Below are 18,357 nucleotides of genomic sequence, written 5' to 3'. Positions count from 1 at the left end.
CTGCCTAAAGTCACACAGCCAGTATATGGCAGAACCAAGTACACTGAGACCCAGGTCTGCCTGCCTGACTCCACAGGCTGCCCTGCCACGCGGCTTCTCTGGCTGCCTGAGTTAAGTGTGCAGGTTTGACAGAGCATCCATCTATGGAACATCCATTTTTCTTGTGGTAATTATATAAAATACTTTTTAGAATTAAGTGAGCAGATACTCCCTGGAATGAAAGTTAACAGTTGCACCAGTGGCTGAGATGCAACTTGAGATGTCGCAGAAGTTTCATGCTCAGGCCAATGTTTTTCAGCCTCAGTCCATGAAACCTTGAAATGACCTCTTCCCAGACCTCTGCCTTTAGAGGAATGTTCCCAGGAAATTCTGCCCTGGGAGCAGCTCCTGTGTGGGTCCTTTCTGGAGGCCAAGGAAGATGGCCTCTCCACTGTTTGCCATCCCACTGGGTTGCTTGGGAAGTTCCTCTGGGCTCAAGTTTCCAAATTCCCAACAGATATTGATCTTCAAGATTTTGGAATGAAAAATTGGAATTCTTGGGAATTCCTGAAATTATCTTAATCTGTATTTTCATAACTTTATGCATTTTTTATCAATAAGAAATACACATTTAGTAGTAGTTACAAAGAACTGTAGGGTATCACAAATATTCTAAACCTAGAAAATACCAGAGAACATTATTGGGTAGTATTCAAATAACAAAATGTTTAAATCTCTAACAAAATTACCTTCACTGCACAGAATCATGTGTTTAAGTTGCCAATTTAAGGACTTAATCATTTCCAAAACTTGCTATTTCTTGAAAGATCATTCATAGGATTTGCATAAGATATACTATGCCTGTAAACTGTTTAATATTTGCAAGAATGACTCACTGTTAACAGACTACAAATACGCCTTTAATGTGGCAACAGCATCAGAAAGACTGATTGGTCAGTGACCACTTTTCTCCCACGTGCTCCTGGCCCAAGTTCCAGGATGCCCTCCTTAACCACGGACTCCGCGTGTCAGCGTTTTCTTCCCTTGCCTTCTACTTGGTATCAGCAGATTCCTTCAAACCAGGAATGCCTCTGTTTATCATTAGGCATTAATTCTCACAGGAAAATTATAATACTTTTTTCTATTTTCCCCATTTCTTGACTGATTGTTCTTGAAATTCAGAAAAATATAAAATTTCTGGAAAATGTCAGGAAGGATTTCCTGCATGTATACATTATTCTGGTCTGAGCAGGGTTGCAAAACAAATCTGATGCAGACATAATTACCTAGCGAGTCTTCCAACCCAGTCACTGAAGCTTCACAATTTCAGGCAGTTCAGAGCCAGATCTAGTTATGAGTCCCAGTCCTCCATCTCCTGGTTGTGAGACATTGGGCAAGCCTGGGAAATAATATACTTGCTTTGTGAGGCAATAGTATATATAGAAGGTTAAAAGTGTGGCTTTGGAGTCAGACAGCCTGAGATTCGAATCCGTTATTTAGCACCTCTCTGACTCGGGGCAAGGTCTGACCACTCAGAGCTGTTTTTCTCTTCTGTAAAATGGAAAAACTGATTGATCACATTTCATAGGATTTAGGGAGTTTAAATGAGATCACATATGAAAATTCTTAACACAGAGCATGGTGCATTGTAAACGCTTGATAAATGTGGGCCAATGTAGTTATAATCTGCTGTATCTACCTCACAGGGCAGTTGTGAGGACAAACGGGAGGTTGTGTTGTGCAAGTGCTTTCTAAGCTGTGAAGTGATGTCCACACACTTCTCTTTCCTTCAGAAACAGGATGGTCAGAAGCTACTGGCAGATGGTAGTAGTATTTCCAAGTAAGAGGCCTGAGAATGCGTACTCATATCCATAGAAGGTAGCTGTGTTGCAGGGGAGGTGTCACCATGGTTACACAGGGTATAGTTGCAACCAAGTAGGCAAACTCTGGCATTGTCTGACTTGGAACACACTTGGAAGACAGGGGGATAAACAATATTCAGGAGCTGGGTTTGGAGAAAAAACAGTGTTAAACGGAGCCTTCCTGCTGTATATTTGCTTAATAGGAATTGAAACAGAGGAAGGGGACATGTAATAGAAGGTGGTGAGGAGGCTCTGACTATTGTCTAAAGCCCTATTATTGGCTGAACTTAGGAAACAATCCTATTAGCCAGAACCAGCACATCCTATTCCTGCTGTCTGCGTGTGCACCTCTGGTGCTCATTCATTCCTAGGCTATAGATCAATTTTGGATCACAGGGCTTTCCAAGATGATTTTCTATAATCCTGGCAGCAGTCCCATAAAGTGAATACTTAGCATGACTCCCATTTGGCAGATAAGAGCTTGGTGTTAAACTGGGAGTTAAGCCCATTGCCTGGGATCTTTCAGCCTATATGCTGTGGAGTCAGAATTCAGAGAGAGTGCAAGCCTTTACCCCTTACCGGTCTGCCTCAACTAACCAGGAGCTAGATGCTGAACTGAAACAGGGAGAAGGAAACATGAATGTAAGGGGTTGAGCACCTAAGTGTCTTCCTTCTCTTCTCTTCTGTGACAACTCTCTCTCTCCCAAGATCTCCTGCTTTTCCTGGACAGTTCCTTTGCTTCCAGGGACATTTTTCTCGGCTTAGCCCTTAAGTCCAGGTCTTCTGGGCCCTGTCCTTGGACTCTCTTCTCTTTCTCTTGCACAGGTCTGTAAGAGCTTCTTATGCCCACAGTCGAAGCTCCTGGTCATCTCTTATTCTAATCCAGACTGTCCCTCTGAGCACCAGCCTGATCCAGCCAACTGCCTCCTGACATCCCCTCTCATTCCAGGCTCCCAGCTGCATTTTTCATCTCTCCCTTAGCCTCACTCTCCTCCCCAGTTCCCCTTCCTCCTTACCATGGCCTCTTCATTTCAAATACTGGTTGTAGTGGTGGGGAATCCAAGCAGCCTTTGTAGATAAAACCTCCGGAATAAGGGCTGGAGATGGACTATTGGATGTGTTTCCTGAAAGCTGCTGGCAGTTTGGGGGTGAACTTGGAAGGTGGAATTCACCATTCAGTCAGCTTCCTGGCAGTGTGCCAGGTCCAGGGACAGAAGTGGAGGACACGTTTGTGAGGGAAACGGACAGGATCCCTGGCTTCAGAGAGCTTTCAGGCTGCTAGAGAGAATGGACATTAAGGAATCCTTCAAGAACATAATTTTATAAACAGTGCTAAGTATTGTGAAGGAAAGGTTTAGGATGCTGTGAAAGAACAGAATAGATCTATACTAGGTTGGGAGCCAAAGGCCATTTTTAGAAAGTGACAGTTACTATAGCCCTGAGTAGGTCTGAGTTGGGAGAAGAGAATTCCATATAGAGGCAACAGCAGGTGTGCACACAAGGGCCCAGAGGTGGGAAAGAGCTTGGTATGTCGGGAAAGCTGAGCCGGCCTGTGTCAGTGGAGCTGAGTATGCTGGGGCGTGTGGTCAAGACAAGACTGGGCAGGCTGGCTGGGATGGTGGCAGATGCCTCGTGGGCAATGGTAAGGAACCTGGAATTTTTGGTTTGACTTTTAATTTGGAAATAATTTCAGAGTTACCAAAAAAATACAAAGGATTCACCCTAACTATTAAAATTACTTGCTCTCTCTCTATATATATATATTTAATATATAGTATATTGAGTTGGCCAAAAAGTCCATTTAGCTTTTTCCATAAAGTAAAGACACATTTTTCGTTTTCACCAATAACTTTACTGATTTGGATATTTTGAGTATGTGGGCTATCTCCTGCGTGGTATAACATTGATTGTTCTCAATTGTCTCAATTTGATCACTATCAACTTCAACTGGTCTACCCACCCATGGACCATTGTCCAGCCAGACATCTCCAGCATGAAACTTCACAAACCAATTTTGACACTTTGATCAGTCACAGCACCTTCTCCATATACTGCATAAATTTTTTTTTTGCATTTCAGTTTCATTTTTACATTTCTTAACATAATAAAGCATAATATGCTGAAAATGTTGCTTATTTTTCTTCATTCTCAATATTAAAATGACTATACAAAAATTCACCAATTCTGATTTTTTTAAATGCATGCTGTTATAACAGCTGTCACAATACAATCTAATAAAATTGTTTTGAATGAAGTTAAAAACAACTAAGCACTACCAGAGCCATTGTGTGGGTAAAGCCCAATGAACCTTTTGACCAACACAATATATACATGTACTTTTATTCTGAACTTTTAGAGACCAAGTCTCATACATTATGTTCTCTACCCCTACTTATAATGTATATTTCCTACCACAGTCCACTACATACAGTCATCTACTTTACTAAATTTAACATTGATGTGACATGGTATCTAATTATCGCCCATTTTGTCAACTGTCTCAGTAGTATCTTCTGTATACCATGTTTTTTAGTGCAGGATCCAGTCTGGAAAGGAGGTATTATATTAAAGTGCCATTTCTTTTTAGTCTCCTTTAATCTGGAGTAGTTAGTCAGGGAGGGAGGAGCCGGGGTGGCTGGAGTGGCTGGGTGGGTGGTGGGGGCTGTTTCCTGCTCGGGGAGGGGCATCAGTGGGATGGGTTTCTGTTTTGGACAGTTCAGTTTGAGCTATCTTTGACATCTAAGTCGAGTAGACAATTTGATATATTGTTTCAGAGCTGGATATAGAAGTCCAGACCAGAAGAAAATTTAGGGGTTGCCACATATGGATGACTTTGATTCTGTGGTCCTGGAAAAATACTGTAAGGGGAGAACATGTAGTGAGGAGAGAGAGAGGCCAGACTGGGAATCCTGAGGGAGTTCACTGTTCGGGGGCCTTGTGGGTACGTGGCAGCTGACAATGGAGAGAGTTCTAGGGGGGCTAGATCACGTGGATCCTGTAATGTAAGGCCAAATCCTGATGTGTGTGGAGAACCATTAAAGGGCTGTGAACAGAGCGACAGGGTATGATTTGAATTTTAGAAAGATTGTTCTGACAGTCATGCAAAGATGGAGGGTTGTGGCAGAAACTGATGCTATGGTTCTTTTTAAATTAATCTGCTTGCCTCTTGCCACTGGAGATAGCCCAGATGAATCCCTATGGCTGGAATGCCCTCTCCTTGTTCATCTGGGCACAAGAATCATGGTCAAAACATCTGCCTCAACTGCGCTTATCTGCCCAGGTAATGTGACCACAAACCCCCATCTCCCTGCCTCATTTTGGTAGAAGCCCCACAACTTCCGTCTTGGACCTTTTCCCACCCGGTTCAATGTAGGTATGAGTGTGCATGGGCTGGTCCTGGGAGTGTGCACTACTCTGTCTGGAGACCATGATCCTTTGCCTCAGTACGCTTCAAGTTCTGTGTGGTCCCCGGCACCCAGGCACCTGCCCATTCAAACCTGTGTTGTCTCCCAGTGCATTCTCTGCTTGACAGGGGCGGTGCTGTGCAGGAGAACTGCAGTCTGACTGGAGGGTGTCTGCAGTCCACTTGGAGACACAAATAACCGAAGGGAGAACTTTTAAGAGATCAGAGAAAGGGGCAGATGCTCTGGAAGCCTAGAAAAGGGACAGTTGTTTCTAGTTGGAGAAATCTAGGGAAGATCCCTAGAGAAGGTGCCATTTGAACCAGGCTTTAAAGGTAAAGAGGACTATTTTCTATTTCATGAGAAAAATATTTAATTATTCAGTGGAAAAGAAGAAATAAGAAAAAAATCGAAGCCCTATTTCCTCATTTTATTGACATTGTCAACACAATCGTTACTGCATAAATATCTCATCAGGCAGGTACTTCATGGTTAGCTCTCTTAGTGTTGAAATGATTCATTTCAGGCCTCAAGACACTGACTTGGGGGCTGTGGCTCGGCAGGCAGATCAGAAGCAACTAGGGACCAAATGCAACTCAGGAATCAGTGCTTGAGCCCATCCAACTCATTCTTTCATTCAGCAAATGTTTACTAAGGACCCACTACATCCCTGGCTCTGAGGTTACAGTGATGATTGGGACATGCTTCCTGCCAGGAAGACCTCAAGTCTAATAAAAAGGGAGTTTCAGGCAGAACGAATTTACTGTAGAGGACATGTAGATGCCACCATAAAAGCGCAGTGTGTATAAGATGTGGTGCTGACAGAGAAAGGAGCTGGCGGTAGCTGAAGCCTCGGGAGTCGAGGAGCACACCAAGCAGAGAATGAGCGGTGAGAATGGGGAGGATTGAGGACACATGTCAGAGGGCCAAGTTCACATGGAGCATGGCTACGTACTTCTCAGTCCATAGGCTGGAGGGGACATCTTTCCTACTCTTAGGCTTCTGGGTGTGTGTTTTTTTCTGTTTTCTACTTCAAATATTTCCTTTCTCCCTTTAGAAAGGACATTTTTATACACTTTTTCAAAATATCAATTTGCATGCTTAATTCATTCATTTTATTTTTCTTTTGACACTAAAAACACTTAATGCTTGTTAATTTTACCTCTGCAGATAGCTTTGACTATATCCTATTTTTTTATTATTTTCTAAATAGTTTTTTATGGTCCTGAGGGTAATTTGAGATGCTGTCTATCTGTTTCAATTTCTAAGTGATGTGTTTTATATTATTGTTAGTTGAATTGCATTTTGATTAAAGACTGACTTCTAGAATATTCACTTTCAAAATTTACCAAAATATTTTCTGTGGCTTACTATTTATTGAATTTGTCACTGTCCACAAAACTTGAAAAAAAGGTATACTATTTGTTTTCAGGGTAAAAAAAATTTTATGTTCATATCTTCTATCTGTCTGTATTTATTTTTGATTACTTGTTCAGAAAATGTGTTAGAATATTTCCAATAAAACTGTTTCTCATGTTGCTCCTTGTATTACTAAATGTTTGATTTCATGAATCTTTGGTGTTATTTAACACGTAAGAAATTAAACCACCCTGGCTGGGTGGCTCGATTGGTTGGAGGGTGGTCCCACACACCAAAAGGTTGTAGATTAGATCTCCAGTCAGGGCACATGCAGGGTTGATCCCCGGTTGGGGTGGGCCCGGGAGGCAACTGATCGACATTCTTCTCTCACATCAATGTTCCTCTCTCTCTCTCCCTCTCTCTTTCTCAAATCAATAAACATTTCCTCAGGTCATCATTAAAAGAAATTAACCCCCTTGACATTTATCTGAGTGAGGTGGCAGCCACTATGACAGCGGAGAAATGAGGCAGAAGCAGAAGGAGCTCTCAGCCCTGCTGAGCTAATGATGCTGACCATAGGAGATGTTATTAAACTAATTGAAGCCCATGAACAGGGGAGAGACATTGTTCTAAATTAGGTGAAAACCAAGACAGCTGCCAAGCACGGCCTTTCAGGACAGCCTCACCTGGCGGATATCATTGTTGCAGTCCCACCTCACTATGGAAAGTGTCTTAGTCCCCAGATTAAAGGCAAAACCCAAAGCTTTGGTGGCAGTGATGAGCAAACCCCACAGATGTCCACACATCAGTTATACGGGAACTATGAAGTCTCTCCAGAAAAAGTCCAGCCATTGTTAATGTATCAAGAGCAGTTTGCAGGACATTGATGTAACCTGGCGCCCAAGGAGAGTGGACTGGAATGCACATGCGTGAACAATGACAACTTTACTGTACAAGTCAGTGGGGGCAGTAGACACCATTAAATGAGTGTGTGTACTGTGTGGTTTTTGCATTCAAAATAACTTAGTAGAGCAATGAATCTGCATCAGATTGTGTGTTAAGCTTGAACATTCCTCCATGGAAACTATTTGGATGATTCAGAAGGCTGAAATTGCCCTGGCTGGCGTAGCTCAGTGGATTGAGTGCGGGCTGCAAACCAAAGTGTCGCAGGTTCGATTCCCAGTCAGGGTACATGACTGGGTTGCAGGCCACAGTCCCCAGCAACCACACGTTGATGTTTTTCTCTCTCTCTCTATCTCCCTCCCTTCCCTCTCAATAAATAAATAAATAAATAAATAAAAAGAAGGCTGAAACTATGGGCAACTGGTGATTGGCAGCTTCATCATGACAACACACCCGCTCATGCATTACATCTTGTGCAGAAGTTTTTGTGAAACAGCAAATCACCCAGGTGACTCAGCCCCGCTACAGCCCAGATTTGGTGCCCTGGGACTTCTGGCTTTTCCCAAAACTAAATTCACCTCTGAAAGGGAAGAGAGTTCAGACCATCAGTGAGGTTCAGGAAAATACAGTGGGGCAGCTGATGGCAACTGGGAGAACTGGGTGAGGCCTCAAGGTGCCTACTTTGAAGGGGACAGAGGTGTCATTGTCCTATGTACAGTGTTTCTTGTAATTTGTATCTTCTTCAGTACATGTCTCTACTTTTTATATTACATTGCTGGATACCTTCTGGACAGAACTTGTATCTGTATACTGTCCTGATGGACCTGGTTCAGATTTTGAATATTCAACCCAGTCTTACACTGGATATAAGCCAACCCCCATGCTAGTTATCTGTGCTAGATACAACCCTTATCTCCAGACAAGACATGGAATAGAACAGTTGAAACAACTTGGTCACGGTGTGGATAAAGTGGATTTATTATGATGGGTGGAATGTTTATGGCCCTTCCAGAAAAACAGAGATTACTTTATTTGAAACCTACATGATACCTCGTCTGGACATACCTCCAACAATATCTATGAGGCAGTCAAATATTCTGAGGGGAGCATCACAAAATGTATTGGGAGTTACTATTGTAACCAGACCTGATTATTGCATGAAACAGCTTTTAAGTGACATGTTGACCTATGGTTGTGAGAGGCTAGAGATTGGAGTGCAGAGCATCTATGAAGATGTGGCCAGAGATACCAACAGGGGCCATATGTGAAGGCAATATGTGAGTTATTTCACCTGGCCAAAGATTCTGTTTTCAAAGCTGTGGCTCATATGATGCCTGATCAGCCAAGTGTGGGAACAGAGTAAGATACTGAACAGTTTACAGAGTTTTTTGAGAACTCTGCTTTTCATCCTCATGGTTTAATACTTTACCCTTCCCTGGGGATTCATGGTACTGAGTTTTATGACCTGCGTAAGCCAGGAAGATACGAGTTATTGTCCTAGTGACCTGATCAAATCGGTGTCCTAGTGACCTGCGTAAGCCAGGAAGATATGAGTTATTGTCCAGGGAGGACACCACCTTCATGTGGTGTCCTCCCTGGCAGGGCTTTGGCAAGCTGCGGATTCTTGCCCTTGAGCCTCCATGGATTCAAGTGTACTGAGTGCTGAGAGATATTCCATTGCTCTTAGCTCAGGACTCGGGCATGGTAATATGAGAGAGCAGGCATTTACAAGAATGAAAGACCTTGGAATACAGTGTCAAGATGTGAGAACCAGAGAGGCTGGAAATCAAGAAATTCATCACAAAGTACAGCCATACCAGGTTGAATTGGTAAGGAGAGAGTACATTGCAAATGGTGGCTAAGAAACATTCTTATCATACAAAGACCCAGACTGGCACATTTTGATTGGCCACATTTTGATTGGCCTCCTGCGATTACAAAACTGTTTGAAGGAGACCTTACATTTCGAATTGGTTGGACGTGTTCCCAAAGTCCGAGAGCTGTATGTATATGGAAGTGTAGTCCCTGTGAGCAGTCCAGGCCCTACTAAATCTCAGCACCAGGGCTTTGGCAAGCTGCTGATGGAGGAAGCAGAATGAAAAGTTAAAGAACGTGGGTCCGGGAGAATAGCTGTTACATAAGGGGTTGGCACCAGGCATCACTGCAGAAATACTGGCTACAGATTACAAGGCCCACACATTGTAAAGACACTAAAATAACAGCCACACCAGTCCACCTTCATGTGGTGTCCTCCCTGGCAGGAAATAAAGATTCAAGGTATCTTGAATATTCAACAGGGAGGATGAACAAAGCAAATGGACCTACTCTGACCCCTTGGCAAGAACCTTCACCCTTGTCCCGCTGCTGCAGAGTTTGGAAACTACATTCAGGGTGGTACCAGCACGTGGTGACCAAGCACCCAGCCTCTGGTGCTCAGAGCTCCTGCATCATCCTCTCCTACGTGTTCTCAGGGAGTCACTTCAGTTCTCAAAGCTTAAATCACACATCCACTTTCTAAATTTTGCATGAGGAACACAAGTAACTTGCTCAAACACAGTGACTAAAGCAAAGTAATAAACTCATTGGATAACACAATTAATGAAATAAAACTAGGTGTTATTATTCGAGGAATAACAAAAAATTAAACCCCTTTACTCTTAATTACACCTTTCAGCAAGTGAGTTAAATAAGAGCTCACATTGCAGAGTCAAAACAGCTTGGGTTCAAACCCCAGCTACACCACTTATTCGCTTAGATTCCTTATCTATAAAACGGATATAATAATGGTATCTCCCATGTATAATTGTTGAATTAAATAAGATGATGAATGTAAAGCATTTAGAATGCTGCTTGGCACATGGTAAATGTTCAATGAAGCTATAATGTGCTGTTACGATCACTGTTATGTTGCCAGGCTGACCACTGCTGGCATTTGAAGCCTCTGCTGTGGAAGAAGAAAAGGCTTTAGGAACCTCTTTCTCTTTCTCTATCCAAGACACATTTGGTAAACAGAATGCTTCATGTAGAACATTAGAAGCCGCTGTGGAAAACAGGAAGGTAAAAAAGGCTGACAGTGCAAACACACAGTGACACACTTTAGTTTGGATGGTGGGATCATCGAGTCAGCTCATGCATTGCCATCTGAGTATTAGTAGCGTGCTCCAACTTCACATGGAAAGTGGGGAAGGTGGCGTGGGAGGGAGAGAGAGGCCCAAGCTTTCCCTAGATGTTTTATTAAATACTGTGACCACCATCACCCACCTCATCCCCCAAGCTTCAGATTCCTTTTACCAACAATGTGAGCCTGGATTCTACGTTTCTCTGCCAATATCTTACAGCCACAACCTTCAGAGGCTTGCTCTTGGCACTGGTACCACTCTACCCATGGGAACTTTTATGTCCCCATGTGCACCCTCCCCCAGAGGGATTTATAGCCATGACTAGTATGTCAAAGCCCGGTTCCTTCAACTGAAGTAGGACAAACTCCAGAGCTAGGTTTCTTTGCACACTTGCTAATGTGCCTATTTTATTCCCTTGTTGTTGTATAGTATAGAAACTAACTTGACAGTAACTACCGAAACTACATTTTTATAAGTTTAAGATAGTTATTGTAACCCCAAAGTAACTACTAAAAAATAATAAAAAACATATACATAAAAGGAATCAAAATAGTACACTATTAAAAAATCAACTAAATACCAAAAAAGCAATAATGGAAGAATTGATTAACAGAAAACATAAGCTACACATAAAACAAATAGCTAAATGACAGAAGTAAATTATTCTTCACCAACAATCACATTAAATGTAAACAGATCAAACTCTGCTATTAAAAGGTAGAAATTGGTAGACGAATTTTGTTTAAAACATCAACAGGATCCATCTATATGCTGTCCATAAGGGACTCACTTTAGATATAAGGACACAAAGAGATTGAAAGTAAAAGAATGAGAAAAAATTTTCCATCCAAATAGTAATCAAAATAGAGCGGGATTGGCTATATGGTTATCAGACAACATACACTTTAAATAAAAAAGATAATAAGAGACAAAGGACATTATACATCAATAAAAGGTTCAATACAACAAAGTATAATAATTATAAACACACACACCTAATAAAGGAGTCTCAAAATACATGAAGCAAACATTGACAAAATTGAAGGGAAAATAGATAGTTCTACAATAATAGTTAAAGTGGCATTAGTTAATACCCAATGCCACAATTACCTAAAGTGGTAATAGTTAGATAGTGGGATTTCCATATCCCATTTTCAATAATGAATACGACAAGGCAGAGGACTTGAGAACAAAACAGAAAACTTGAACAACAATATAAACCAACTAAATCTCACAAAAATATATAGAACACTCCACCCCAGCACATAACCTTCTCAAGTACCCATGGAGCATTCTCCAGGATAGATCATACATTAGGCCATAAAATAATTCAGTAAATGGTGCAGCAGCTATGAAAAACAGTTTGGCGGTTCCTGAAAAAGCTAAACATAAAGTCGCTATATGATCCAATCATTCCACTTTATTTTTTTAAAGATTTTATTTATTTTTTTAGAGAGAGAAAGGGAGGGAGCGAGGGAAGAGAAACATCAATGTGTGGTCGCCTCTCACACGCCCTCTACTGGGGACCTGGCCCACAACCCAGGCCCTACACTGGGAATCCAACCTGCCACCCTTTGATTCAGGCCAGCACTCAATCCCCTGAGCCACACCAGCCAGGGCCAATCATTCCGCTTTAAATGAACTGAAATCAAGGACCATGTGAATGTGTGACCACCAGTTCCACTGGCCACAGCTGCCTCTGCTCACAGCAGCACACCATGTCCTCTCCGCCCCTCCTGCCCATCTGGAGAAATGTTTCTTCTTTAAATCCTTGGTTGTCAGGTTTCCAAACAGTTCAATTTTCTGGCAGTTCTGGTTGTTTTTTGTTTTTAGATTGGTTGTTGTCCCTCTTATGGTTGTGCGAGAAGGAGAAGTGAGTCTACCCATGCCTCCATCTTTGTCGGAAGTTCCTGTTTCTCCATTTATATAGATCTTCATTGATCTATTTCATCAGTGTTGTGTTTTCAGCATACAAGTCTTGTACACATTTAATTACATTTACACCTAAGTATTATTTGTTGTTTTGTTGTTATAATTTTTAAAATTAAAAATTATATTTTTAATTTTAGTGTCCACATGTTCATTGCTAGCATATAGAAGTACGGTTGATTTTTTAAATGTTGATCTTGTATCCTGAGACCTTGCTGGCCTTATTTATTAGTTCTAGGAGTTTTTGGTAGATTCCTTGGTATTTTCTTCATAAACAATCATGTTATCTGTAAGTGGTAGCTAGTTATTTCTCCCTTTATAATCTACATGCCTTTTATTTTCTTTTCTTGCCCTATTACATGAGTTAGAACATCCAATATTTTATTGAATAAGAGTGGTAAGAATGGACATCCTTTCATTTTATTTTCCAATTGTTATTAATGATATACAAAAATTACAACTCAACTGATTTTTGTACATTGATCTTGCATCCAAGACAAAGCTAAATTCATTTATTCTATGAGGTGTTTTTACAGATTGCTAGTAAATAATGTCACTGACAAATGAAGACAAGTTTACTTCTTTTCTGATACTTATGCTTTTCTTTTTTTTCTTGCTTTTATTGTACCAGTCAGGACCTACAGTACAAAATTGAATAGATGTGGTGAAAGTGAACATCTTTGGTGTGCTCACAATCTTAGAGAGAAAATATGCATTATTTCACCTTTAAGTATGATCTCAGCTGTAAATTTTTGTGTATATTGTTTATGAGATCAGGAAATTCCCTTCTATTGGGTTTTTATTTTCAGTTATTGTATTTTTAATCTCTATGAGTTCTACTTGGCTTATTTTCAAATCAGCTATATCATGTGGTGGTGGTGATAGTGTTTCCTGCTCCTTGCAAATATTTTCAAGTATATGTTGTATTTCTTTAAACATAATAATCAGAGATATTTTGTAATTTGGTGCAATGATTCCAATCTATGAAATGTTTACAGATTGGTTTCTGCTTTCTGCTGTTGCCCTGTGTGCTCGTGTTTCTGAGTGTATATTCTCCTTGAAAACATATTTGAGGCCATTTATAATTGCTCCTACCAGTTGCCAAAAACAGTCTATCTGCAGCCTCTTTGAACCAAACTTACAGTGTGAGGACTTTTTTTCCCTACACAAGTGATGTGATTGGAGCTACATAACCAGCCCAGGGCTGGTTTGTCATCACAACTTCTCAGATAATAGTCTCTTCCCTCTGCTCCAGTCAGCAGCAGCAATCCCCTGGGGCAAGGAACCTGTGCTAGCCTACTCCTGGTTTTCTCCTTTTGATCCCAGCAGGGTACATCTCTTATTAATCAATGGGCAGACCCAAGGCTTGGATTTCTGTTCTGTGAAGCCTGCTCCAGGTCACCTGTTTTCGCAAACACTTTCAGGGGAGAGGCAGTTTCAGTGCTCAGGTTCCTCTCTGGCTTCACACTTTCACCTACATAATTCCTGGTAATTCCTTCATTGTTTGTCAGCACTTTCAAGGAGTTTTTAAATTATACATTTTATTCCACATTTGTATTGTTTTCAGAGAGTAGATTGGTCTGAATAGCCCACCATACTTACCAGAAAGGGTTCTCTGCTTTCAAGCTCAAAAAGTGTTATCTTTTATCTGCTTTCATCTTTTGCCTAGTTCACTTTGTCTTTATGTACTTAAACCTGTTAAAAATTCCTTTACTCTCATTTTATTTATTATTATTATCATCATTTTTTATCCTCATCCAAGGACATTTTCTCATTGCTTTTAAAAAAAAATGTTTATTTATTTTTAGAGAGAGGGGAAGGGAGGGAGAAAGAGAGGAACAGGAACATCAATGTGAGAGAAAAACATCAACTGGTTGCCTCTTGTGGGCCAATGACTGGGGACCGAACCTGCAATCCAAGCATGTGAATCCACTGGGAATGGAACCAAAGACCCTTCATTTTGCAAGATAACACCCAACCAAATGAGCCACACCGATCAGGGCTTTATTGCATTTTAGAGAAAGAGGAAGGGCAAGAGAGAAACACTGACACCAGAGAGAAACATCGATTGGTTGCTTCGCATACTGTGCACCAGGTCCTGGGATCCAACCTACAAACTAGGTGTGTGCCCTGATGGGGAATCAAACCCACAGCCTTTCCACTATGGAATGACACTCCAATCAACTGATCACACCAGCCATGGCTTTACTCTCATTTTAAAATTTCAGGAAAAGTCAGAGATAAGTAAGTGTCTGTTAACATCTTTGTTGTCATTTTTATAAATAAAAATATGGTTAAAAGAATAAAAATCTAGGTCCTGATGATTCTCTCTGGATGATTCTCTCTGGTCCTGTTTCTTGATAACTGATTTCCAACTTGGGGGAAATAGTTGTTCCATAAGATGAGCCCTTTACTGCATACCCTTCCCTCCTCCTTCTTAGCGTCCTCAGTCTTCACTGCTGCGCTGACTGCACACACTGTGGCAGCCACTGCTCCCACCACCCCTTCTCCCAACATTTTAGGGAGTAAAGATTGCCTGAGTGGTTTATTTATTTACTTTTCCCAGGGGAGAGCATGAACACAGTCCCCCACTACCACAAATCATGCAGTCGAGTTTCCCACATTTGGGGAAATGACAGGGATCAGCACATCTGGAGTGCAATGGATAAGGCTCGCCCTGAGAAAACCACCTTCTTGATCATGGTATCTCCCCTGCCGGGTAAGTATCAGTGGTTTAGATTGAAAAGACTTCACAAGTGATTTTGATATGAACCCACGTTACTCACTAGAGAATCTCTGGGGTAGCTCTTTGCCCTTATAGAAGTACCACTGATGTTTTAAATGTTGATCTTGAATCCTGACTTCTGCACCCTGTTACCAAACCCTGTTGTGTGCTCTGGTCATATCTGTATTTCTCTCACTGAAAGACTGCGCTTGTAAATATTGATACACCTGAGACTCCCAAACCTGCTCCACCCCCAGCCTTTTCTACCTCAGTTGATGGCAACTCCTCCTTCAATTGCTCAGGTCAAAAACCTTAGAGTGATTCTTAACTCCTGTCTTTAAATCATAGCCAATTTCTAATCTTAGAAATCCTGTAAGCTCTACCTTTGAAATATATCCTGAATCTGCCCATTTTTCACCGCTTCCATTATCACCACTTCTGCACAAATTACCATATTCCACACACTGTGGCATGCATTATTGCAATAACCTAGCAGGCCTCCCTACTTCTATCCTTGCCCCACTCCAACTTTCCACTGGAAGCTTCACTTCCCTCTTCTGCACAGCTGGATAAAACCTTCATACATAAGAATTCAGCGAGATAAAATATAAAAGCCTTTCAGTGCCTGGAGTTGTGAGTGTTTAGTTCACTGCTGTGTTCCTTCTGTGCCTTTTCTTTGGGAAGCTACTTCTCCCTCTTGTGACTTCCTCCTATGAACACAGACTTGTTATTCAAGAGTTTGAAGTTACGGTATCAGTATGATTTTTTAAAATCTGATGTCTTCTCCTTGGACTTTTAAAGCGCTTATTGGTTATAAAGATATTTATATATTTTATTTTTTTTAAAGATTTTTAAATTTATTTTGAGAGAGGAGAAGGGGGGGAGAAAGAGAGGCAGAGAAACATCAAGGTGTGGTTGCCTCTCACACGACCCCTACTGGGGACCTGGCCCACAACCTACACATGTGCCCTGACTGGGAATTGAATTGGCAACACTTCGGTTGGCAGGCCAGCACTCAATCCACTGATCCATACCAGCCAGGGTGAAGATTACATTTCAAGTTCTTAGGTAGAAAGTTAAAGAAGGATATAAGAAAAAAATGAGCATAAAGACATTGAGGGTTGGCATTTGCATTAGGTTTACTACTTGGCACATAACCTAGAACCCAAATTAACAGACAGCTGAATCTCTGGTCCTCCCCAACATCCTTCTTCAGACTTAGATGTCCAGAAGCAACACAGTACTAAACTCAGAGACCCTGGAATCACTTCACAGGAATTTGAATTCCTGGTTCAGCCTGTTACTATTGGCCTTAAGCAAGCTGCTCAGGCACTGGAGACTCAGCCTTCTCATCTGCAAAGAGGAGATACAATACACACATTGATTCTAGGATGGTGGTGAGGTCCGACAGAGGCCATGGATATGAAGCATTTGGCAGTGCCTCACTACATGTGCACTATTGTTATTCTAGAGCTTGGAATTCAGAAACAGAATCAAGTTGGGATTAAGCTCACAAGGTCACATGGATACAACTGGATCCTGAACAGGTCAAGGTGGCTGCAAAATGCTCCCCACTTTTAGGACTAAGTAAGGCCTCTGCTCTCTGGGGATGCCCTTCCCTCCCTCTGCACCACCTAAGCTTGGGGGATAACATGGGTGGATGATGCTTCCAGCTGTGGGGTGCACATCTATTACTTGTCTAAGGCACCTCCTTACAGCACGTATTTTCTCAGACTATTACCGAATGTCAGCTATGTGCCAGGCACTGTGCTAGTTTGTTCTAGTTTGCAAAGATAGATACAATTTCAATGCCCGCTCTCAAAGATCTTAAAATCTAACCAGGGGGATAAGATGTGACTGTACCATTTACCAAGTTGATAATTCTATATTGATCACCTACCATGCATAAGACATTGATTGATTCAGGCACAGCCTTAGAAATCCAGAGAAGGGAGAGATGGTGGTGGCTTGGTCATACCCATCTAACCCAGTGCCTGACCTCCGGAAATGCTGACGAGATGGATGGATGGAGTTGGCTGGACGGTTGCTTGTCAGGGAACGTTTCAAAGTAAAACTAGCCATGGATCTGGTTGAACAGAATTCACTCCGTGGAGAAGATGGTGCAAAGATACAGTCCTCCGGTCCATTTGAGGCTGTCAGGCAATTAATCTAGCCATATGTAAGGGTTTCTATAGGGCCTGAGTGGAAAATTCAAATGGCTATGGGCTCCATAAAGAAAAGCAAGTAAGTCAAGGAGGCTGGGTGCTTATTCTCTGTTGTCTTTATACATGCATCTCTCTCGGTCTACTTTCTATTTGTGCACTTTTTAAATTTCCTTTTTTTTTTAATCTTCACCCAATGACATTCTTACTGACTTTAGAGAGGGGAAGGGAAGGAGAAAGAGAGGAAAAGTAACATCGATGTGAGAAAGAAACATCGATTGGTTGCCCCTCATTAAGTCCCCGACCAGGGACTTAAACCAAAACCTAGGCATGTGCCCTGACTGGGAATCAAACCTGTGACCTTTCAGTTTACAGAATGACGCTCCAACGAACTAAGCCACACCGGCCAGGGCCATTTGTGACTTTTGATAGAGTTACCGAAACCAAAAGCCTATTTCTCTACTTTATGGAAAACATTCATGCAAGCATAACGGCTGATTCTCAGGCTTAGAGACAAGGATTACTTGGGAGTGGGAGAGCCTAAAGTTAACTGGGGACACAGCCCTATGTAAGGGAGCAGCCACTTCTCAGTTTAAACCAGTTTCTGAATGCAAGAACATGGGCCGACTGTTTCCAGCTCCACTAATGTTGCAAAAGAAGCTGGAAATACTGACTTTTTAAATGAACTCTTCCAATTTTAAAATAAATTTCAATTCAAATTTTAAGAAGGCATTTGGTAACCAGTTGAGACACAACTTCCAATTGTAGTGACCAGTCTATACCCTCTACTTAGGAAACCAAGAGAAATCAGGTTAGAAAAATGGGCTGAAGCCAAGTTTCAAATGGTCTTAAGTGCCATGCTAAAAAATTGTCACTTGAGCTTACAGTTTTAAAGACTATATATGGTTTATCGAACAA

At 41.6% G+C, this 18,357-nt stretch overlaps 1 non-coding gene across 1 annotated transcript; it reads right to left on the bottom strand.

Annotated features, from left to right (window-relative positions):
- Window positions 1-15,115: 15,115 nt before the first annotated feature.
- On the bottom strand, window positions 15,116-15,279 carry LOC114514741. Its single transcript, XR_003686111.1, has one exon. It is a non-coding gene; the product is annotated as a U1 spliceosomal RNA (small nuclear RNA).
- Window positions 15,280-18,357: the final 3,078 nt, after the last annotated feature.

The sequence above is a fragment of the Phyllostomus discolor genome, chromosome 3 (genome assembly GCF_004126475.2).
Source record: "Phyllostomus discolor isolate MPI-MPIP mPhyDis1 chromosome 3, mPhyDis1.pri.v3, whole genome shotgun sequence".
NCBI classification, from domain to species: Eukaryota; Metazoa; Chordata; class Mammalia; order Chiroptera; family Phyllostomidae; genus Phyllostomus; species Phyllostomus discolor.
This window is presented reverse-complemented; position numbering and strand designations above follow the sequence as displayed.